Source organism: Leguminivora glycinivorella, chromosome Z (genome assembly GCF_023078275.1).
Source record: "Leguminivora glycinivorella isolate SPB_JAAS2020 chromosome Z, LegGlyc_1.1, whole genome shotgun sequence".
Lineage (NCBI taxonomy): Eukaryota > Metazoa > Arthropoda > Insecta > Lepidoptera > Tortricidae > Leguminivora > Leguminivora glycinivorella.
In genome coordinates this window covers 33,419,167-33,444,229 of record NC_062998.1, presented here as the reverse complement: position 1 = coordinate 33,444,229, position 25,063 = coordinate 33,419,167, and the positions used below count along the sequence as shown (strand labels likewise).

Genomic DNA, 25,063 nt, shown 5'->3' with positions numbered 1-25,063 from the left:
TACAAAATGGTCAACCGCATATTACATGTTTCATCAAAGTCCCAAAGTTATATTTAAATAATAATTATGCAGTTGTATGGAACAAAATAATGACGTCCCTAATTAGTTGGCCGCCACGGTATAACATTTTTGAAATAAAATCTGATGAGTTTTGCTTTAAAATGTTTCATCAAAGTCCCAAAGTTATATTTAAATAATAATTATGCAAATATATTCCCTAATTAGTTGGCCGCCACGGTTTTTTTGTTTTGTTATCACTGTTTTCACCCGTACCCACATATTTGAGTTTACACTACACTCATTTCCACTACTTATGATCAGTTTTACAGTAAGTACTTATAGTAACAATAAAATCATACCAACTGATCATTACGCAAATATTTTCGTACTAACATTGGAACAATAGCTGGTCAGTTTATGTTACAAGTTCTAAAAACATATTTAATGTACGCCACCATGCCGGCTCATATTTTAGTGAGAGACACGAGTAGTGTGTATGGAATGTGGGTTATAAATTCAGGGTATTTCAGAGTTAAGAGAGATCTTGACAGCATACATTATTCTAGTGTTTGTAAATAATATCTGTTGCATCAAACTACATATTTGGGCTACCTTCGGTTGGAGATTTTAGTTTCGGCTTGTTAAAATGCCAATAAGTCCATACCAGTTCGTCATCTAGTATATTGTTCTAGTCTAGACATAATTTCTGATAGAGAAGTTCCACTCTAATTTACATTTTTTAAATAAACACATTTTTAAATATGTATTTTTAATAAACATACTTAGTTTGATTTCCCTTTTAAAATCGACTACTTTAAAATCATGCCGAGTGTAAACAAGTAGTACGTCAATAGCCGTGTAAGTCTAAAATAAATTCATGAAACATTAATTTATTTAGGTATTTTAGGTAATGCCACCCCGCCTTCTGCAATCAATCAATACTCGTTTTGCGTTCTACTTGATTAATATTTAAACATTTTAACACCTATCGATGAAATACTTATTTGAATTTACATGATTTTATAAAAATGTTAATCCTGTATCGAAAGATGGCAGTTATGTACGGTGACTACAAAATTTCCTTTGACATACAGCTCATCATTTTCAATATCTTTGATAAACATGCATGAAATATTGTCATACCTAAAATGGGCTGACCGTTGTCAATAACTCGAGAGTGTTTTCAAATATTTTTTAGGCCTAGGCCTAAATAACTTTTTTTTATTATTGTAGATTTTTATTTTATTTCAAATGTATGAAAATAGCACTATACATGCTCGCGTTAAAAGAGATTCAAAAATATTTTCCCGCCTCTGATGTAATTAATGTACTATGATAACATGAAATACATACCTACTGACCGTTGTCACTGTTTTGAAAAAATTACATTTATTTGTAATTTACGTCGCTCCGTTTTACTCGTGAAGAGACAAAAGACCTATGTCAATCTCCAAACAAACACATCAATTCGTCCTCCGTTTTAATAAAGACGGACAAACAAACACACACACACTTTCCCATATGGAAGTATGGATTGAATGTCATTTTCCGTGACGTTATCGAGTAACTAATTGTATTCTGTATGTGTGGCTATCGTTAAGGATTGAGAGATAATATGTATAAAAGGAAAAATCAAGATAAGATAATACAAGTTCATTTTTAAAATGTTCACCAACTAATGAAGTAGCGGGTGATGTATTTGATGGGACGCAGGGCGTGGAAATGTCACGGTCGCTTCGTCGATAAAGATAAAACGTGTCTAGCCTAGCAAGAGTAATACCCACTACTATGAAAATCTCTCCTTCATTTTGAGGTGATATAAAATTCATAATTCTTGTAAAAACCACGACGTAATTGAAAAAGCCGAGTAGCGCAAAATGTCTAGAAAAGGCTAAAAATTCATTTCATTAGTTTCATTATTTCTTAAGTAGATAAAGTGTGTTACTTGAACACAACGAACACTAAAAAAGACTTAAACTATTCGGCTACTTCATACATCTTCCTGCCCCTCTAGCACAACTTTCCTTATCGCGCGCGACTCCATACTTGAAGTCGCGCTTGATGTATGGATGGACTCGCGTGCGACAAGGCAAGTTGTGCTAAAGGTTGTTACTTAGAAAGTTTCATTTGAGAAAGTCGGTTTTATAGTATAATCGTAGGTTTTAGAACCAAAACATTACTTAAGGAGTTTGATATGTACCTAATGTAAGTAGATGCTTGTCGTTCAGTTGCATACTGTGTAAATATCTACTTCATTTTATTTGTATTTATAACACCCCTGCTGATATGCTGCCAGTGTTTGCGCAGAAATATCTGTCAATTTCATTTGAACAGATAGGTGATCTTATTGGATTTACATAACGCGTTTCAATAAAACCAACAAGATCATTTCATTTTTAGGGTTCCGTACCAAAAAGGTACAACAGGAACCCTTATGGTGCGACTCTGTCCGTCTGTCTGTCCGTCTGTCACATTCCTAAATATCTCGAGAACTACTAATGCTATCAACTTGTTTTTTCATACTTTTTAAGATCGCCGATAGCAACAATAGTTAGTTTTCAGGTTTTCGTGTAAAAAAGAAAGTTGGTTCCATTTTTTGCATGAGTGCTACATGAAATCACAATAATTATGTAGGTAGTTTATATCCCTAAAATGGACCTAATATAATGTTTAATTACCACTACAAAATCTCAGGCATATAATTTGTAAGAAAGCATCCTCACATTGGTCTCCAAACAACTATATTTAAATTGAATATAGCAAGCCTGTCCAAGAATAGGTATTGTGATAGTGCAGAGTAAGTTGCTAATGAGTAATGCAAAGTCTGAATCAGGAATGCGCTGCACCGAGCCACGGTCTGACGAGCAGGCAGTACGAATCCAGAATAACGAAGTAATATTATGTAGCACCTATTACCTACTACCGTACCTCTTTAGCACTCTCTCTCTTCTCTCTTTAGCTCTTTAGCTCTTTAGTGTTCTTTAACACTTCCCAAAAAACCGAAGTTCGCCGAGTTTCACGATCGTATCTGGATGACCTTTTCAAATATTTTAAAAGATCATGCAGATTTTCTAATAAAGTTTAAAGTCGAAAGGGATATTGTCATAGATATATTATGTCTATGACAATATCCCTTTCGACTATTTAGGGTTGGCAAAAATCAAGTAATCATGTTATTTTCGGCGTTAGTAACTTATTATTAATCTGAGTCTTTGGTAGCGCACATAAAGGCTGCAACCCTACCTACTTACTGCCACGTAGCTGTGCGTATAGGGACAGCACCCGCCTGTTCGACCCCAGAGGACATGTATTTTTTCAGCAAGCTCCATTGTACGGTCACGGACTTTAATTGTTAATCCACTTCTAGCGCATTTTATACTGGACATCTCATAGTTAAGCAAAGTTAAGCTATGACGTTCCAGTTTAAAATGAGCTAAAGTGGATCAACGATTAAAGTCCGTGACATTAGGAATTTAACCCTTAAATGCATAATTTTTAGGGTTCCGTACCAAAAGGTACAAAAGGAACCCTTATGGCGACCCTCTGTCCGTCTGTCTGTCTGTCTGTCACTTTTCTAAATATCTCGAGAACTACTTATGCTATCGATTTTTGAACATGGTGAACCTCTACAATTTGAAAGTATTTTTTATTTTATTAATTATAGAAAATGGGCAAAATGAAAGGGGGCAAACTATAAATGTCGTGTCGGGGTATCTTTAGAAAGAGCTCAAACCGTACATATCAAAACTATTTTTAGGGTTCCGTAGCCAAAATGGCAAAAACGGAACCCTTATAGTTTCGTCATGTCCGTCTGTCCGTCTGTCCGTCTGTCCGTCTGTCCGTCTGTCACAGCCGATTTACTCGGAAACTATAAGTACTACAGTGATGAAATTTGATGGGAATATGTGTTGTATGAACCGCTACAAAATTATGACACTAAATAGTAAAAAAACTTTTCAGAATTGGGGGTGGGGCCCCCTTACATGTAACTGAGGGATGAAAATTTTTTTTAACGATGTACATACCCGTGCTTTCAATGGAAAATGGAAGCTTTTAAAATGATATAAAGTTTTCTAAAAAATTTTCCATACTTAAAGTCGAACATTAGTTTTTAGATATCAGCTCTCAAAGTCGTAAAAAGTATGTCCCCCATCGCGTCTATTTTTATAACTACGGGGGGTATAAAATTCTAAAAAATACACTAGAGAGTGATGCATGCTAATTAACTCTTTCAACGATTTTTGGTTTGATCAAAGTATCTCTTATAGTTTTTGAGATAGGTTGATTTAACTGTAATTTTGGTTAAGTTATTGGTTTATTATATTTGCTGCTACGGAACCCTTTGTGCGCGAGCCCGACTCGCACTTGGCCGGTTTTTCATATAGTTTTTGTTGTGGATATAAATCGTTTTTTGAAGGAAAATTTAAAAAAAACAATTACCCCCCCCCCATCTCCGAAGTTTACAAACGAAAACTTATGAAATTTTTACCAAATATGGCTATTATAATAAATATTACAGGAAAAATAAGTTACAAAAAACTTTTCAGATTTACATTTAAAATTTTACCACCCTTGCGGATGTTTATTGTACCTGTAATTTTTACATATTAACAATAAAAGTACCTGCTTTCAAATAGAGGAAAAATGGTTAAAATCGGTTCATGCAATAAATAATTATCCCACAAAAATCATCTTCCATACTTTAAGCTCGCGCACATTAGTTTACTTAATTTTCCGATAGATGTCGCTGTACGTTGAGCGCTCATGTCCTACATCGCGTTTTTCCTGATATATATAATGGGGTCGGGTCAGGATTATTATTTATTTATTTTATTATGATACACAAGCATCTCTTCGAGTTGATGCGTGTATATCACTGCACTTGTGATTATTTGCACTTTTTACAGTTCTAATATCCCGCCTTTCGCGTTTTTCCGCCTCATTTTTATTTTGGTCGGTTAACCGACAAATGTTATAACTACCCGAAAATGTATATTACAAATTATTTATTTACGTTATTTTGTTTAAATACCTAAAAGCATAAAATTATACAGAGTAGGTATAATAAACCCAGTATGTTGTAGGCAATCATTTACCAACTTGGAAAAAAAATGCTAAAGGAGATCCAGTCCATTCTATTTATTTATTATTCAGTCTATTTTTGAAACAGTTCACTGACGGCGCGCTAATAACAGTTTCTGGTATTGAAGTCGAATTGTCTTGATTTTCTTTGGACGTTGTTTTGTAATAAAATTGTATATTAAATATTACTTGTTATGTGGGAAATTGAGTCTTGGGGGACTTAGTCAAATCTGTAGAGTTATATGAATTCAGATTTGATGATTCAAGTATTGAAAGTTTGTAGGAAACCCTCGGTGGGCGAGTTCGACTCGCACTTGGCTCGTTTTTTCTTTTAACGAGAAATTAATATATGTGATAGACAATGGTTTTCTGACTCTACTAGTTGGAAAATAAAAATAAAAATATTAAATATCGATTTTAATACTAAATCAGTGTTAGTAGTTAATATACAGGCTAAATCTTATTTCTATAACTATATCATTATTTGTAAAATGTATATTAAAAGTTTTACAACTATTACAAAGGTACACTATTTGTGAAATCCCTATGATACAATAATTAAACATAAAATAAAACTAACTGAATAAATCTGCCTAAATCATATACTAAAAATCGCCATCGGCCAGTTTTTTAACACTTTTCCGCTATTTTATCTTAATCCTTAGGTAATTCTTAAATGCATGATTTTTTATTTTTGGTTGGAAATAATGTTCTTATTTAGTCATTTCGATGTAGGACCTAGGAAAAATAAATATATAAGTCCAACTTATATTTTATTTAAATATATATACATTGTATCCAAATGGCAACAACATGCATTTAAGGGTTAATATAAACGTTATCGATTCTATACCTAATATCTGGGCGACCGAGCTTCGCTCGGTTCCATTTTAATATATCACGTCTTTAGATATAAAAAAACTCTTATAAATACAAAAACAAAAAAAAAGACAAAAAACAAAAACTTAATTTCTGGCCGGGATTCGAAACCCTGACACCTACGATCTATCTGCGTACATTAGACCGACCTCGTACGACTGAGCTAAGCGGAATCGATGCGCGCGCGGCGAAATTAACGACCATATTTTACGTTTACAAACGCGAAAGGAAAACTCAGGAAAACTCGAAAATTCGCGTTTTCCGGGATCTAAGGCTACGCTAGATCGATTTTTCACCCCCGAAAACCCCCACATAACAAATTTCAGCGAAATCGTTAGAGCGGTTTCCGAGATCGTCGGTATATACATAAATAAATAAATAAATAAATAAATATACAAGAATATATTATGTAATACAAGAATTGCTCGTTTAAAAGTATAAGATATGATATGACATATGTCAGTATTGACTGACAAGTGACAGTGACACTGTGTTTCTGGGTGTTAGGCCGCCTTTACACCTGTAAGATTTACCGCTTACATAAGCGACTTATGCAAAACTTTCAAATGTAAATGGTTTTTGTAAGCAGCTTGCGGTAAGTTTTGACTACTGTAAATGGGTACGAGTTTGCTTACGGAAGCGACTCACAGCTTATAGAAATAAATTGATATGTTTTGGACTTAAGTATAAGTAACTAGGGCGATAGTTTTTTTGTTATTCTTTTTAACTTCGGTTGCTTGTAACAATGTAAACTTCCAGTAAGTTGGAAATCACAAAACTTCCGTAAGCAAAACTTACGATAAGTTTCTCATAAGTGTAAATGGATCCATAAGTTGCTTACGAAAGATTTACGTAAGCAACTTACAGGTGTAAAGGCGGTCTTAGAAGTGTTTGTAGTTTTTTATTGAGTATATCCTGCTTTATAAAATATAGAAAAACGGTATAGTTAGTCTTGGTTCATAAAAACTATTTTTGGCAAGTTTTTAAATTTGTCCCATTACGCTTTTCTCAACCACTTTAGTCACTATTCTTTATCGCGTAATCTATGTTTTTCATAGTCGTAGGTCAGTACGAGCTTTGAATAAGAGTGAACACGATAGGTATGACTATGACGCAAAATGAATGAGTCGAAATAAGAAATAGTCAAACAACTCATGTGATCAAAGACGACACAGACACTAGGTATTGACTAAAGTGGCACATGAAGAATGAGTGACTAATGCAGAATACGACAAACCAAGACTATAGTCAATTGTCCATGACCCCTGCAATATTTATAATATGTCATTTCTAACAAATGAGAACCACTGACTACTTTTAAGGGCCAATTATTACGTTAATAATGAATACCTATAACATGTCTGTGCTAAATTGGAACATTAACGAGTAAATCGGGGGCCGGATCCGATGACTATGCATTAAGTGTAAATTTGATGAAACTCGCTTTTACAATATATCGGAAATTCAATAAGTTTGAACCGCGGTGCCTAGTTATACGACGGCCTTTCTAAACTGCTGCGTCATGCAACAAATCTATCTTGTTCCCTGTTTATATTTACAGATACACTGGTGTGTGCTGTATTTTACACGTTTTTTACTTTGAAAGCTTTCATATAGTTCAAATATTTTATAGCTAGTGCTTGCATTGCTGCCACGTTAGTGTCAATATCAAAAATACTGCAGGACTTTGATGTGCACGGAATACTGTCTATTTCATATTTACATCTAGCGGATTGCCTGTATTCATCTACCCAGAACTAATGCTGAAAGACGACTCTTTATTAGGGTTTCGTGTCTCAAATTGGAAAAAACGGAACCCGTATAGGATCACTCGTGCGTCAGTCTGTCCGTATGTCACAGCCAATTTTCTCCGAAACTACTGAACCGACTAACTTGAAATTTGTTTGGTATTTGGTACACAATACACATACATAATTATACATAACCATGAATGTAAATCTGTGACCTAAAGACAGACATAATTATTTTTTTATCAAAAAAAATTGTGGGGTAAATATCAAAATTTAAATATTAAGATTTTTGAATTTTGTTGTGTTGCATATCAAATGAGCTTATTATCAGCATCTCAAAATAGTTTTTTCATAATTTTGAATTTAGTTTAGAAATATGTAATTCAAAACAAAAACAGACGAAGGCACTATTTATACCCAAAAACATGTTTGGTCAATATATTTTGGCATTTACATTTTTTTATTTCTTATATAATTTCTACTCAGAATCATTCATTAAAAAAAATTGGCGACAGATTTTTCATCTTTTATCACCGTATAAATAATGTATATTGGGGATAAGTATTTTACAGGTAATACCCAAAAGATGTCTATTTTAACTAGTGAAATACATTTAATGTCAATCCCAACAAAATTTAAATCCATATTATACGAGGGCTGATTGGAAAGTTCGCGGCCTGACCATTAAAAAAAAAACTTAGTTTCTTTTTTCTGCCGTCATTTTGAACTGTCATTATTTAGTTGTCATCCCGCGAAATTTCAATTAAATGCAATATTTTAAAATAAGTTTTTCCTCTCATTTAAAAATACGTGTAAGCAGTTTTTTCACAATGGACAATTTGGAGCAACGTGATGTAATTAAATATCTTCATAAAAAAGGATTGACTGCGAAACAAATTTATGAAGATATGCAGTATACATTAGGGCAATCCGGTCCATCATATACGATGGTAAAAAAGTGGGCAGCTGAATTCAAGCGGGGACGAGTCAGTATCGCAGATGACCCTCGCTCCGGGAGGCCAACTACTGCGACCAATCCAAATAATGTGGCAACTGTATGCAAAATGATAATCCAAGACCGACGGTTAAAAGTGAGAGAAATAGCCGACATCGTAGGCATCTCCTATGAAAAAACTCAAAACATTATAGTTAACGAATTAGGGTTTTCCAAGGTGTCGGCGAGATGGGTTCCAAAGTTCCTTTCAGTGGAACAAAAAATCACTCGTCTAACAATTTCACGCGACTGTCTAGACCTGTATGAAGCTGACCCTCAAGACTTTTTGGACAGATATGTTACAATGGATGAGACATGGGTCTACCACTATACGCCCGAGACTAAACAGCAATCATGGATTATTTTGATTTATATGTGACTCATCTGGAAAGACCTTAACGGGGACTACGTTAAAAATATTATAAAAAAACTTTGGTTTTGATTTCTATTTAAGCCGCGCTTCGGACTAAATTAAACGGACTCCCGAGTTTGTACGTTTCAAAATAATCCTCAGCCAATAACAGTAATGTACAGTCGAGTTCATAAATGTGTACATTTTTTAACCTTATTGCAATGAGTTAGAGTGAACAAATGTACACATATTTATGAACTCGACTGTACTATGTAAGATGCTTCTTCTGCTACAACATAGTTCAAAAATTCAAAATATTGGATACAAAGTATAAAATCAATAGGAAACAATAATATTTGGTAAAATGAAATTTAACTAAATAATTATTTGGGAAACAATTTTGAAATTTGCCAAAAAAGTTAAGTGAAGCTTCCGGGAAGTTGTCCCAAACGGATCAGAATCAGTGCCTCTGTTCTCTCTCAGAGAACTTCTTCTCGTCTCAGAGAGAGGGATGAAAACGTAAGTCGCGCGTACTGATGTGGCCTTTAGCCGGATCCGCACACGCCTGCCGAAACACCATTTTTCCGTATGGGAACGACTAATATGTATATTTTATATACATTTATCAAAACAATTGAGAATGGGCATTGTGCCTGTTAACCTGTTAGTAGCAACATTATAAATAAAATAAAAATGTTAAGTGATTTATATCCACAACAGCGGGTAGCCACTAGCCATTTACAAAAATAGATTTACGATATATTTGAAGGTAAAGAGCTTTATACCGATGCTTCTGATAGTCATATGTACTCATACTTTCAAGAAATATTGATTGAATAACGCATACCACTATTACCAGTGGATATAATTTGCGATCTGGGGGCCGATTTTTGAATCTCACGGCGTTCGAATTCAGAAAATTGTCACGGTGAATTGCCTACTATTTTCGGTGACAATTTTCTGAATTCGAACGACGTGAGATTCAAAAATCGGCCCCATCAGAATAATATTACATGGAACAAATAGGTTAGTAAGTACCAAAGACATACTCCATCTAGACAGATAAAGTCTAAGAAAAAAACGTAACGTAACGTGTTGCCCGTGTGGTGACGGGTTAAGAATTTCACCACCCCCTTTCTTCCCGTGGGTGTCGTAGAAGGCGACTGTGGGATATGGGTTAAAGTGTGGCGTAGGCGAGAGGCTGGCGACCTGCTCACTGCAATGTCACACTTTCGTTTTCTATCAACCCCTTATTTGCCAAGAGTGGCACTGAAACTTGAGTAGTTTCATGTGCTCTGCCTACCCCTTCGTGGGATGCAGGCGTGATTGTATGTATGTATGTATGTATGTAAAAACGTACCTCAGTACCATACAGAAAAAGGTACGGTGACCTAGATGGCATTACCTTTGGGGTACGCTCAGCTAGATGGATTTGACATTTTAACACATTCCTAGCTTGATAGGAATATGGGCCAAATTGTCAAAACTGAGGTTCAAAAGTTTTAAGCCTGTGTCAAGAGATGGCAGTCTATGCACGGTGATTACACATTTTACTTCGACAGTAACTCTCTATAATACTCGATGCTCTTTGGTAAGTACTTACCTTACATAACTAGGGGTCGCAATGACTTATGTAAGGACATCCAGACTTTTAGTACAATTACCTAGATATCTTCAAACGAGTCATAATTGGCTTAGAATCAACACCTGCTCTTCAGTTGTGGTAACTATTTATCTACGCCGTTGCACTACACTTTATGTAAGTCAAAACTCAACTTGTTAAACACCCTAACCGTATGAAGATACTTGAATATGTATAGGCTATAGGCTTGCTATGGGCTTGCCATTTGAGGAGAAATAGTCTATATATTCATTTACAAAATAAGTACAATATTTCATTTTATTCCTTAGAAAATTAAAGCTGAGGTCAGCATCAAAATAGCGGATCGAATAACGCTAAACAATAATTTTTAAGAAAAAAAAACCGTCGCCTTTCGGGTTCTGGTGAAAGCTACTTGCGAATGTTGGTTTATGTAGAAATGTGTAAGTATTTTTTAAAACTGCTTTTAATGCTTTAATTATTAGATGGCAACACAAATGAATATACGTATAACGTTAAGGTTTGAGGAGTTTCCTCAATTCCTCATGAATCCGATTATATTATAAGAAATCGAAGCTTGACAAACTTTGACTTCAAAACATATGCTTAACAAACATAACTAAATAAATGTCACTGTTCTGAACTTAAATGCATGCTTTTCTTACAAAAATCACTGTTCTGGACGAAAGTGCATACTGTTCTTATAAAAATACCAAAGTCACTATAAGCGTGCCGTTCAGATTTGAGGAGTTCGGTTCTGACCATCATCAGAAATTCCACTGCACCAAATGTCACTGTTCTGGACGAAAGTGCATGCTGTTCTTATAAAAATGGCAAAGTCACTATAAGCGTGCCGTTCAGATTTGAGGAGTTTGGTTCTGGCCATCATCAGCAGTTCCACTGCACCAAATGTCACTGTTCTGGACGAAAGTGCATGCTGTTCTTATAAAAATACCAAAGTTACTATAAGCGTGCCGTTCAGATTTGAGGAGTTCGGTTCTGACCATCATCAGAAATTCCACTGCACCAAATGTCACTGTTCTGGACGAAAGTGCATGCTGTTCGTATAAAAATACCAAAGTCACTATAAGCGTGCCGTTCAGATTTGAAGAGTTCCGTTCTGGCCATCATCAGCAGTTCCACTGCACCAAATGTCACTGTTCCGTACCTAAATGCATGCTGTTCCTTTAAAAACATCATCAGAACTGGGTTCTGAGAAAAATGGGACCAATCTGTATGCATATACATTCAATCAAAAAAAAAATTTTCAAAATCGGTCCAGGAACGACGGAGATATCGAGGAACAAACATAAAAAAAAAAAAAAAAAAAAAAAAAACATACAGACGACTTGATAACCGTCCTTCTTGAGATATGAGGCGACGGTTAAAAAGAGACGTATCTATGTCTCTACATAGAAAAATAATTAAATTTTGACATTAGTGACCGCGAACAAAACAGATTTATCAATGTTTAAAAAAGTTATTCAAGATGTTGGATACTTTTGATGAGTTGTTTCATCTGCAATTAAATTTGTTATAGCTTTCACTGTTCTCATTTGACTGATATTTAGCAAACATGTACGGGACTCATCGAGTGCTGAGCCGATGATATCTCAGAAAATATTAAAGAAAAATTGAATCTAATCGGCTCATCACCCTGCGAGTCCCATGTGTCTTGGTCTCGGCTTAAGACACATGACAGGCAGTCGAATAACCTAGCAACAGGTTGTTTATATTCAGATCCAATAGTCAATAGTTTTGACAATGCAATTGGCAAAGCTGAGGATGACATAATATAAAAGAAGGCCTTGGGCTCATTTGCAGTCGCGTCTTGTTCCAGTAAAGGTTGCTGTCGGCACATTAAAAGTTGGGTGTAGTCCATGGCCGTTCATGCCAGTCACGTACTTAGGGCACGATTAGCAACTTCGACGCTAATTTCTACAATATAAGTAATTTCAATAGGAGGTTAAGCTTAATTATTAGGGGTCTTTTGATATCTTTAAAATGAAATTGAAACTTGTTGTATCTATATCTTACATAAGATGCAATATTGGTTAAGTATTACTTTATAGGAGCCCACTGACCATCAGTTCGCTGGACAACAGACGTCAACTGTCCGGCACGTTTACTTTTTACTTTTAGCCGACAGGCCGTTACGTTCTGATCATCTGTGGGAGAATCGTGTTTGTGAAAGAAGAACTTATGTACGTGCTTACTACTTACGAACCATGTTAGTTAACCTAAAAACGTGTATTATTGAATCGCAGGTTTCGTTTAACGACCAACATTGCAGGTAAAAAAAAAAAGAAAAATTGAAGTGGTTGCCGTGTTAATCTGTTCATAAATCACACACATAAATAAAATAGTACTCGGAATAAATTCCGTGTTACCCTTACAAGGTCAAAATCGTTGTATGACCAACCAGTATACGAGTTACGGTGTACAATTACCCAAGCAGCAATATTAAACTTACCGTTTTATGAACTGAAATAAATATGTATATAGTATTTTCTATGAAAATAATTTAATTTGTTCTAAGGTTACCTACCGCTTTATGGTTTTATTTTGCTTCACTGTATCATTAACATAAAAGAAATATTTTACCTTTAGGAATCAAATAAATACCTTGGTAACAGCTAGACTAGTTGACAGTGCATACATATCTATGGTTCCATCCAAAAGTTTAGCTCAGGGTTTCTTAACGTGGAGTTCACGAACCCCTTAGGGATCCATAACATGTTTCTAGGGGTGCGCTGGTGCGCAGTTGCTGTTACTGAACTTGACGAGAACTAACTGTAATTTCTTTGTGTAAAGTATTTGACTGGGGTTCGTGGAATTGGTTATTGCGATGGTGGTCCGTCGCTACAATAATACATTGTGCAACGAGGAGCGGAAGTTAAATATTGCTAGGTAACAGCGCCACGGCTTGCATGGGCGATTTAAAGATTCGAGTTTGCAATATTCTTACGCCCGAGTTACAATGTTTTTTCCCCTCACTAGCTCGGAAACACGTGTTTTGTCCTTTAATACCAGTGAGTAAAAACGCATTTTATCCACTAGTGAGTAAAGTAATTTGACCTTGAATAAAGTCAAATTAACTGCTTTAAAATTGATAAAAGTAGTTGAATCTAGTAATAATAGTACATTACATCAGAGGCCGGGGAAATGAGGATTTCCGGCCAAGTGGGTATATATGTGACTCATCTGGAGGCTACGGATACGAGGCCGGGAATCCGTTTTCACGCCGAGGCATGTATAGTGCTTTTCTCAAACATACAATTAAATAAAATAAAAATGCTCTAAAGGACAATATTTTATAAAAAAAAGTTACTTTGCAGGTCTAGGCCTAAAAAATAATATGAAATCCCTTTACAGTCCTCTCGAGTTGTTGCGCCAAAAAAGCGATACTTCCCAGCCCATTTTAAGGAACGTAAAGACAATATTTCATTGCATGTTTGAGAAAAGATGATTTACCACCTGTGAAACTACTGAAAGCAGTGATAAACGCAGTTTTTGCGTTGTAGTTTCCTCGCTATAGTGAGGGGAAAAGTTTTGTGTTACACTCGGGTGCAATAGTACATTACATCGTGCGAGCGAGGCCGGATAGGGATACGAGGCCGGGAATCCGTTTTCACGCCGAGGCATGTATAGTGCTTTTCTCAAACATACAATGAAATAAAAAATTTTGTCGAAATTAAAAAAAAAGTTACTTTGCAGGCCTAGGCCTAAAAAATAATATGAAATCCCTTTACAGTCCTCTCGAGTTGTTGCGCCCAAAAAGCGATACTTCCCAGCCCATTTTAAGGAACGTAAAGACAATATTTCATTGCATGTTTGAGAAAATGTATTTTACTTCTCGTGTGTTAAAAAACTCGCAAGTTCAGGATTCTATTCTCGAACCACTCGCTTCGCTCGTGGTTCAACTAAAGGATCCTTTCACTTGCTCGTTTTTCAATTCCACACCTGGCGTTAAAATACAACTTTGCCCCCTTGTATAATTTTTCTATTTTCTAGATGTACTTTGACACTTAGAGACTCTATACATCTCTAACATCTCTTATTAATCATAGTAGCTTTGTACTTTGTATATTTTTTGAAATGAATTTCCATAGAGTAGGTACCTAGTCTGTTAATATATATTTTTTTATCAATACTTTTGCTTATTAAATTGTATCTTGTTTTTTAATGCATGTTAATTATAAGATGTAATGTTTTGAAAAGAAGTGGCCCCCCGAGTTTCTTGCCGGTCCCATAGTGGATACCCCCCTCCAACTGAGGGGGGACTGAAATCTTCTCGAGGCTGAGGCGTAGGGTTATAGCCGGCGTAGCTTTATTTTACGTTCATAAGCGCATTGTAATATGCCTACTTGGAAAATAAATATTTCATTTAATTTCATAATGTTTTAGTAGAATTATTATTGTTATTATACAGGTTGTTTGGCACATGAAACGACGTAATTTTTAGGGGGTTTGTAGTGTCATGTGTCATTTCCTTCCTTTTAAAAATAAAAAATCTTATCTCCATAACCATGGCTCCAAGGACCATGGTTCCAAGGACAAAAATTAAGGAAATGACACCACAAACCTCCCAAAAAAATTCGTCGGTTCATGTGCCAAACTCCCTGTATATCTGGTTATATTCCAGGGCCAATATTATTACATAGTATCATGCCAGGAATAACATAATACATGATGCATTCAAGCATTACTATGTAACACAATCTGATACTGAGCGCGTTCCGTATTCGTTGAACACTAGATCGCAGTAGGTGGCAATGAGGAGTGGGAGCTTTACTTACCTGGTGTTATGACAATGGCTGTCAAACAAGCCGGTAACGGGGAAACGAATGGGGCTTTCAAGGCGGCATAAAGGCGGGCGGCGCGGCGTGCGGCGGCAGGCGCGTGAACACTGACGTTGGCGGAAACACATCTTTGAGCCGGCAATAATCAAACTTGATAGGAAACCATAGTGGCTAACTTTCGAGCTAAAAATCGCACCACTAAATAGAGAGAATTTTGTCTTAACAAGACTAATTTTTGCGTCCATCCTTTTGTTAGTTATCTACACTTTCATATGTACAGATGCCGCTCTCGAATTGGGCTCACTAGCCATTTGCGGAAGTGCCGCAGCCCGCAATGTAATGGACGCTGCTTAACCCATCATATTATGTATGTTAGAGGTCATTCATTGATTGACACTTATGATCATTCGTAGTTCTAGTTTAAATCACCTTTCAAAGTAGGATCAAACCTAGTGACGTGACGTTTGTCGGTCCGACATTTTCTCTAGATGGTAGACCTGACAATTACCTACATGTTTTTGCAGACGCAAAGTTAAAAACAAAAACTTAATGCATGTAAAATGTAAAATGTGTTTGGACAGATGAGAGTCTTGGGTTGAAAAAGGGTCTATTATATTCCATGAGTATTGAGTTCTATGACCTTCTTTTTCGCACAGACTCTACATTCTACATAAAAGATTAGGATATTTTCCGCTCAGTCCGCCCCATGTCTGTTGATATTTTCTGTAGTTGTGAATTTACATCTTTTAAATGGAAGTCTTTTTGTCTCACGGTCAGTTACATCATATTTTTAAAATAGTTAACCAGGGCGAATGGAGTCATGTTTTATATTGTTAGATCTAGTTTTCATTCTGCTTAAATTCATTATTATTCTCTTATTTTTATTATCTTATTATTCTGCTTAAATTAATTAAAAAACTCGGCACTTCGTGTGCCCGATGGACAAATGTAATTATATATAATAAAAACCTTACCTAATTATATTTCAAAATGAATTAGAAAAAAGTGCAGAATTAGTATTATGAATTTGGATTTTATATCTTCTTCGTATTAAAAGTATTTTATGAAAAGCTAGCAGTTATATAAAAAGTTTAAAATATAAAACCAGCTAATCCATTACCGGTCTGAAAGTTGTTAGCAGCAATAGCAGTTCCAGCTCCATGCGATTTGCTGTTTGAGTAAGTGTGTAATTTGCCAAAACGAACGCGGTATATCGATTGTTTAGTTGAAAACGTAGGTACCGAACTGCATTCGACCGAACTATTCAGTTCATTTGTTTCGTTGTAAGGTACCGTTTGTAACCCCTTTAATTAAATTAGCTGCTAAAACATGAATTATTTCCTAGGCATGTTCCCAAAAAACAAATCAAAACAGAATAGCAAAAAAATACCACTATATATTATAACTAACGTGATCGAGGAGAGTAGGTACTGTAAATTTATTTACAAAATCAGCATAATAAAAAATATTTGTCACTAATAACACTCCTGTTTGATAATATATTTCAATTCGGCCTATAAAACATTATAAAGGCAATTTAAAGAAACCTAACCAATTTATAAAGAATAATTGTATCGGGTGTTCCAGAAGGTATAAGCACATCTTTGCAAGGTACCATTTGGATTAGATTTATAACACTAACTTTAAAAGTTATTAGAAATCGTCAGTTACTATAGTTCGTATCTTCAATTATTTGGATTCTTCGCGATACTTGCGTAAAAAATATCAGAAAGGCGGATATTTCCATAAATACGAAAATATTTGTTTACAAATACCTAGTGAACAATTTTTAACATCATGCTCTAGAGTTGGCGAATCTTGCAGCAGTTAATGTCGAAGCCATGCGGCGTGCGTAGGATTCGTAGACCCCGTGCACGAATAATTAAAAGTTAACTTACTTTTGTTTTGATGTGTATTAGCAGAATTAGCTAAAAATCTTAAAAATTTAAATTAAAAAATTAGCTAAAATTCCATTCTGAATCATACTGCATGGTCTGACCAATCAGTTTGACAGGAGAAGAATTATGGCAATTTCCGCATTTTACAAAATTTCTAAAGACTGGATAATAAGGATCTTAATCATGCAAGTAATATCTACGAGTACTACGATAACATCAAGAAAGGAATTCTTGAAGGAAATAATAGAATTATGGCATGTGCTACGGTAATGTGAAGTTCTTCAAGAACCAGGTATTTAGGGTTTTCAAAAGTCAGCAACGCATAAGTGACACCCCTGATCTTGCTTATGTCCATGGGCGGCGTTGACTACCTCCCATCAGGCGGCTCGTCTACTCGTTTGCTGCCTATTTCATTAAAAAAAAAATACTAGACAACCGAAATCCGGCTAACCGGCTTTGAGTGTTCCGGGCGGTTATGAACCGGTTTTTTTGTTTTAAGCGGTTTTTGCATGCCCTAGATGTAACCATAAAACTACAAACATCGAGTAACAATATGCAACGTACTATAAGGCAAGAATAAGTTTAAAAATAGTAAGATCCCGAAAGGAACACAGGGCCCACACATGAAGAAAATATTATACCGAAAATGGTTGTGCATTATTATATACAAAACAAATTTTGACTGGAAAATGTTCCAGGTGATCAATTTTACCCAGGAATCAGGATGTTGATAATGCCGAAGAGTCAATTTCCGTCGAAAATGTCAGCAAAATACCAATAGTTTCGGATGTGATCTGTGAGTTCGGTGAGTCGTCCGAGCTATTTGCCACCACACTAACAATGACGCTCTCACGGAGTTCCTAAATCACAGCTTGAGCACAATCCGTGACAAATGATAGTTCTGTTTACTTTAGGGCAGATTTGGCATTGCTTCACTTCTCCAATGAATATGTATGGCTGGCTTACGAGTAACATTATCATAAATATGTTACCTGAATTTATTGCAAAATGGTAGAAATTTACCTACTGCTGAGCAATGCGTAATTGTAAAACTTAGGGACAATTTTCTTTTAATAAAATTAAGAACGTGATGTGATTATAATTTCTGAAACACCTTCTCTATATAAAAATTAACTTATTATTAAATTAATTAAATTCATATTTAATTCTAGAAGCGACTCATCTACCTATGTAGATATGATTTATTCTTATTGTTTAGCCACTGCGGACTTCTCTGGCTATAGACATATTCTATGCCAATCACGACATTTTGTCCTCGATTCATTATAAAACTAGGTAATTCTGCTAGGCCGTAGCGTTACGACTGTGTCTATCAGCCGATATTTGGAACCCCCGATATCATCACTCGTAATAGTTATTTGTTATACAAGGGGACAAAGCTGTATTTTAACGCCGAGTGTGGAATTGAAAAACGAGCAAGTGAAAGGATTCTATAGTTGAACCACGAGCGAAGTGAGAGAGCGAAGCGGTTCGATAATAGAATCCTGAACTTGCGAGTTTTTTAACACACGAGAAGTAAAATACATTTGCACCCGAGTGTAACACATAACATAACTTTTCCTCTCACTATAGCAAGGAAACTACAACGCAAAAAATGCGTTTATCACTGCTTCCAGTAGTTCCACGGGTGGTAAATCATCTTTATTACTAGATTCACCTACTTTTATCAATTTAAAAGCAGTTAATTTGTCTATATTCAAGGTCAAATTACTTTACCCACTAGTGGATAAAATGCGTTTTTACCCGCTGATATTAAAGGACAAAACACGTGTTTCCGAGCTAGTGAGGGGAAAATCATATTTTCGAAACGCAAGCGATAGAAATTAAAAATATAGTATCTTTGACTTTCGGTAGATATACAGGTAGATGGTCGCGCGATAAATGATAAAACATCTGGTCCCTATCGCACTTACTAATAGTGCGATAGGGACGGCCTGATATTTTATCGTCTATCGCGCGACCACGCTTCCCGTGCTGGTAGATCTTTAGGTAAGTATACAGGTACACTACCTGTTAAAATGAAAGTACTTATGCGAAAATCATTTATGTTGTATAAAGAAGTTTAGAACAATGTCCGGCTTAAGCAAATATGTAGGGTTGAGTTCATTATCTTCTCAGGCGTTGTGAATTTACTTTTTTTAAATTTAAAACGTCATAATGGTGTTTGGCGTAACAACCCTGCTATCTATAAGTAGTATGTCGTTGAAAGAACATTTATTATGAATAATATAGCACAATCAATATCATGGACTAAACATCATGTGATATCACTATATATTATATGCTTATACGTGTGTGTGTGTGTGTGTGTGTGTGTGTGTGTGCGTGTGTGTAGTGTGTGTGTGTGTGTGTGTGTGTGTGTGTGTGTGTGTGTGTGTGTGTGTATGTGTGTATGTGTGTGTGTGTGTGTGTGTGTGTGTGTGTGTGTGTGTGTGTGTGTGTGTGTGTGTGTGTGTGTGTGTGATTATGTGTGTGTGTGTGTGTGTGTGTGTGTGTGTGTGTGTGTGTGTGTGTGTGTGTGTGTGTGTGTGTGTGTGTGTGTGTGTGTGTGTGTGTGTGTGTGTGTGTGTGATTATGTGTGTGTGTGTGTGTGTGTGTGTGTGTGTGTGTGTGTGTGTGTGTGTGTGTGTGTGTGTGTGTGTGTGTGTGTGTGTGTGTGTGTGTGTGTGTGTGTGTGTGTGTGTGTGTGTGTGTGTGTGTGTGTGTGTGTGTGTGTGTGTGTGTGTGTGTGTGTGTGTGTGTGTGTGTGTGTGTGTGTGTGTGTGTGTGTGCGTTCGCGATAAAAGCCACTGAACGGATTTTCATGCGGTACTTATAGTGAATAGTGATTGTTAAGAAGATTTAGGTATATTTTGTTAAGATTTATTTTAAATTGATTGAGATATGACGATATTTGTTAATCAAGTCAATAAAAAGAGCGCTGTTCAAGGGCTTTCATCGGATACTCTACTCATACAGACTGAGATATAACAAAATAATGTATGGTGGAATAATACCTCTTGTATAGGTCTACAAAAAAGTCCGCTATGGCATGTCTATTTTTTACGGATAACTTATTATATTATTATAATTAAATCCCCATGCGTAGCCGGGGCGGGCAAATGTACAAAGTAAATATAACGACATAGGTACTCGTTATCTACAATGTAGGTACTTGGCAATCTCTCTGTAATCTTATTATTGCAGGTTCATTGACTGTCGAACATAACGTGCAAAAGGTAAATTTTCATCAAAGGCTTACGTTTTGTTTTGAAAACTTTGAAGTTTATAATATTTAATACATCATTTTCAATCATTTTTAGCAATAGGAACTCGTGATTTTAAGCAATTGGACATTTTTTAATACTTTTTAGGGCTCCGTTTCAGAGAGTACAAAAGGAACCCTTATAGTGCCGCTCTGTCTGTCTGTCTGTTTTTATATAGAACGAGTGTTATATCTTATGCCAATTATATAATACTTATTATATGTATACCAATCTGTGTAAAAATGGCCTATAATATTGATTTATTATTTATTTATTTATACCAGCCATTATTAAAAACAAATTTAAGCACCAAAGTAATAATTAAATGGAAACCTATATATAACCTGTTTTGTCTTCAGCGACCCCAAACAGTTCCTTAATTTGTAGTAACTTAAAAATTACACATGTTCCGTTATCTGCAACTTAAACATCATTTACGTATCTCGGGAATACATAGGTACTTATAACAATGTTATGTTCACTGATATAAATATAAAGGCTGACTACAACCAAAGTATCTACATAAAATTATATTAGTTACCGACCGATACTACCTATATATTATATAGGCTTTAATTATTCATCTAAAAAACCGTAATAATCAGTTAAAGTTAAAGCTTTAAATACATCGAAATTTACTTTATTTGCCGAATAGTTTAATACGGGTTGCGCAGATATATAACTTTCATTAGTGCTCTTAATTGATTGATACAACCTATAATAGGTAATAATGTCGCGTTAAATGAGTGCAACGTGCAAGACTTCATTCAAACATTAGTGACGTTTTAGAGACTCAGCTCTGAGACGTAGCTTGGCGCTGTGAATCAACAGTTACAGATTTCAGGTACATTCCATTGTACAGTCTGCTCATACGACAAATAAATTAGAACTCAAGACATGCGCAGTAAGAATAAGAATAACCTATCACGTGTGGGAAAGCTCTCCGGGCTACGTACCCTAAAATATGTTCAATTAATTTCGCAACTTATGATTTATTACCTATTTTTAGTAAATCAGCGAAGTAACGGTTAGGACTTGCCGTCTTTATAATTAATACACGACCGCGTTAAGGAAACAGCTCCACAAATACCGATACCGATGATTCCTCGTGGTTTACGATTTAACAATCTAACTTTAGACATATAAACCAGATGGCTAGCTCACGCTCAATAGAAATATTCAAATACACTTTACCGCACCTCTATTATAGTTATAAATGCTATAAAATCTAAGAACATAAAAAAAAAAAGAGTCTGATGAAAATAGGTGTACATGTGCGTATATATTTTTTTTTTATATTTTGGGTTACCTTGTTCTCTCTTTAAACAAAAGAAACAGTAAACAACATAATATATTTACACAAAAGAGTATGGCTTACCTTTTGTAAAGTCCGCTTTTCGAGATTTATCAAAAGTTAAGTGAAATGTGAGTTGGGCACTCTTCAGATGCGTCCACCGCGATATTAATTAGCTTCGGCGTTCATGATCGCGCGGATGGAATAGGTAAACGCGGCGTGCAATGCACTGTTTACAAGGCCGGCGCCGACGGCGACCGCTAGGCGAATATCCCGAGAAACGTCGTGCACGAGCGGCCACACGAAACGCTCAGATCGATACCGGCTCTGCCGCGCTCCCTTTCGAGTGCTCCTCTAACCGGGTGGCTCGTGTGGATAAAGAGCACGGACTCTTCGTTAATAAAGTGACAGCTCTAATCAAAAGAGGATTATTGACTGTGACTAATGCCCAGCTCGATGAGCAATAATTACATCTGTATAGAATTTTAAACAGTGACGTATTAGGACGCAAGAAAAGCGGGGAGAGCATGCGCGGTTCGAGGTAGGCGCGGCGACGCGAACCGTAACGGCGGTGGCGGAGGCGGAGGCGGCGGCCGTGTGAGCGCCGTCGAGCACCGGGCCGAGGACAAAGCGAAAGCACGTCTGCAGCCCAGGTGTAGCTGGTTTCAGGCCGCGCTGCGGCGCCGACCATCCCCGCTTGACGCCACTTCATCGCGTCTTACCCTTGCTCTGAGACGCACGCAATATTACAATACAACGGCACGCACCGCCGACCGCTTCTATTGTTACCTACTTACTTACTTCGCCGACCGATTAAATAAATATAAATTAATACCTACTTACACACACATATACACTTTTGTTTAGAATACATTAAGTTACGAAACATACGAAACAAATATAAATTGTTTATGCCTGAAGAAAAAAACTTTTTTTTTTTACTACGTCGGTGGCAAACAAGCGTACGGCCCGCCTGATGGAAAGCGGTCACCGTAACCTATGGACGCCTGCAACTCAAACTATTTCAGTCCAATGCTCGTTTTCTAGCGGAAGAATAATATATTAATTAAATAGAGTAAATAATAAAATTAATCAGCGGGGCAATTTGGACTAGGGGACAATTTTCAACTGATCGATTTTTTTTTAATTTTAATGTTTTACACTATTATTAACTTGAGCTACTATCTTTTCCAATTCCACTATATATATTCCCCTGAAAACGCGTGCCATATATGATCATTGATCAGTGGACACTCTATTTAATAATGCAAATAATGTACAACGTGGAAAAAATCAGTAGGTACTTGAAAATTTACCCCCAGTCGTAATTGTCCCGCTGTACCTACCTTAAGGACGCTGTACACACGGGCCCAACGGTTGGGCCAACCCTTGGACCAGACCCTTGGCCAAGCGTGTAGAGGGCTACTCGGCCGTATATTGGAAGTAGGCGCCAAAGCTGGCCGATATATAACTACACTGCCGGCGCATTATGCTTCCATCTTTATCTTATCACTTATCCACGTGGATAAAACTTCTGTCACACACTGACATACTTGCCAAAGCGTGAGCGTATAAAGTATCCGACTTTATCCACGTAGATAAGTGATAAAATTGGAAGCATAATACGCTGGCAGTGTCGTGTAGTGATATCTTCAAAAGCTGGTTTACATGCATTAGAATGTCATTTTACCCAAAATAAAAACTTATTGTAACTCATTTGGACATTTGCGAGTCAGGAATCAGCAAGCACTGAAAGTTGTTTTAGTATGGGAGATGGGAGAGCCAAAAAGTGTCAAAAAGTAAAATTCAGCAAAGTTAGTAAACCTGAGAACTTTCTTAATCAGATTACAATCAGAAAAAAAAAATACTATTGTGAAATCAGTAGCTGGGACGCTATTGCACAACACCCTGCATTTTATGATTAAGCACTGAGACTTGGCACAGGTTGTTCCTTGGGTGGCCCTGAGTAGATAAAGATCGGGAGGCATCGAGAGCCCCCCTTAATTTAGGAGGGAGGAGGGGGGGAAGGCTGGCGCCTCCGCGCTTACTTTGAAACCATATTTCTCTAAAACTATACAAAATAGGGCATGCGATATATCATTTTCGGATAAATTAAGGACGAGGAATTCATTTATGGAACAAAAAAAAATGTATTTTAGAACAAAAATACAAAATAAAATGGGAAAATCTAAAAACGAGATTTTTTTTATACATATTATTGCACTTTTTATAAAAACCGTAATAGTTATTTTTAAATAAAAAATATTATTTAATAGCTACATTTATCTAGTTTTAGAAAATGTATAACTTGTTATAGAAATATATTATACGACGAGTGATAAAAAATAATTTACATCGCCCGATAGGGTGATTTGAATGCTCATTTCAATATGTTTTGTCAATGATTTCAGGTATAATCACTATTTTTAACACACGAAAGCCGCAATCATTGTAGTTTATGGCTATTTTAGTGATTAATGTACTTAAATTAAATAAAAAATACAAAAATTTTAAAAAATATTAAAAATGTGATATTTTTTTTTATCATTATCCTATTTTGTTCTTTCTACACAATATATATCTAAAAGCAATAAATATCAATAAAAAGCCACATTTATGCAGTTTTAAAAAATATATAGTTTGTTATATAAATATACTACGAAACGCGAGATAAAAAATAATGAAAATGAAAATTTTAATGTACGGGTCAGCTTGCATTATTCGATGAGGTGAGGTAAAGGTACGCTATGCAGTGGAGTTCGTCTAGTAATACAAAAATATACTTATTCTAATAACGTTTATACATGTAGGTATATCACGACCCAGTACAGAAAATTGTAAAAGTCCTATAATATAGTTTATTTTGATTGTAAAATAAAGTTGCATGTGACTTATATTGTAAAAAAAAAATGTCTTAATCACGTTCTCCCCTCCTAAAGCAGTTCTGCATGCATAAGCTTGAAGATTTTTTTGTTTACTAGCAGAACTTAGTTACTTCCTTTGGGCCCCCTTGAATCGGTTTTACCCATCCATAAAAGATAAAATAAAAATCGTCATATTCTTCCTTTCAGTATCAATGATAGTTAGTTATTGCTCAATAGTGCCATAAAAAATAAACTAGATTCGTATTAGCATTAAACATTAT

At 35.8% G+C, this 25,063-nt stretch overlaps 2 protein-coding genes across 4 annotated transcripts in view; both read right to left on the bottom strand.

Moving 5' to 3' along the window:
* LOC125241443 (neuronal calcium sensor 2) overlaps positions 1–25,063 on the bottom strand; it is a 122,631-nt gene that overhangs the window by 10,205 nt on the left and 87,363 nt on the right. The window contains exon 1 of one of the 2 annotated variants that reach the window (XM_048149936.1): positions 22,003–22,308. The exons of the other annotated variant lie outside the window; for it this stretch is intronic. The gene's annotated coding sequence lies outside the window, so the exon portion shown is untranslated. Of the gene's footprint in view, positions 1–22,002; positions 22,309–25,063 lie in introns of those variants that run through there. 2 annotated transcript variants of the gene reach the window in all.
* The window catches only part of LOC125241441 (neurocalcin homolog), a 92,045-nt gene that overhangs the window by 26,655 nt on the left and 40,327 nt on the right, over positions 1–25,063 (bottom strand). The gene's annotated exons all lie outside the window — the stretch shown is intronic.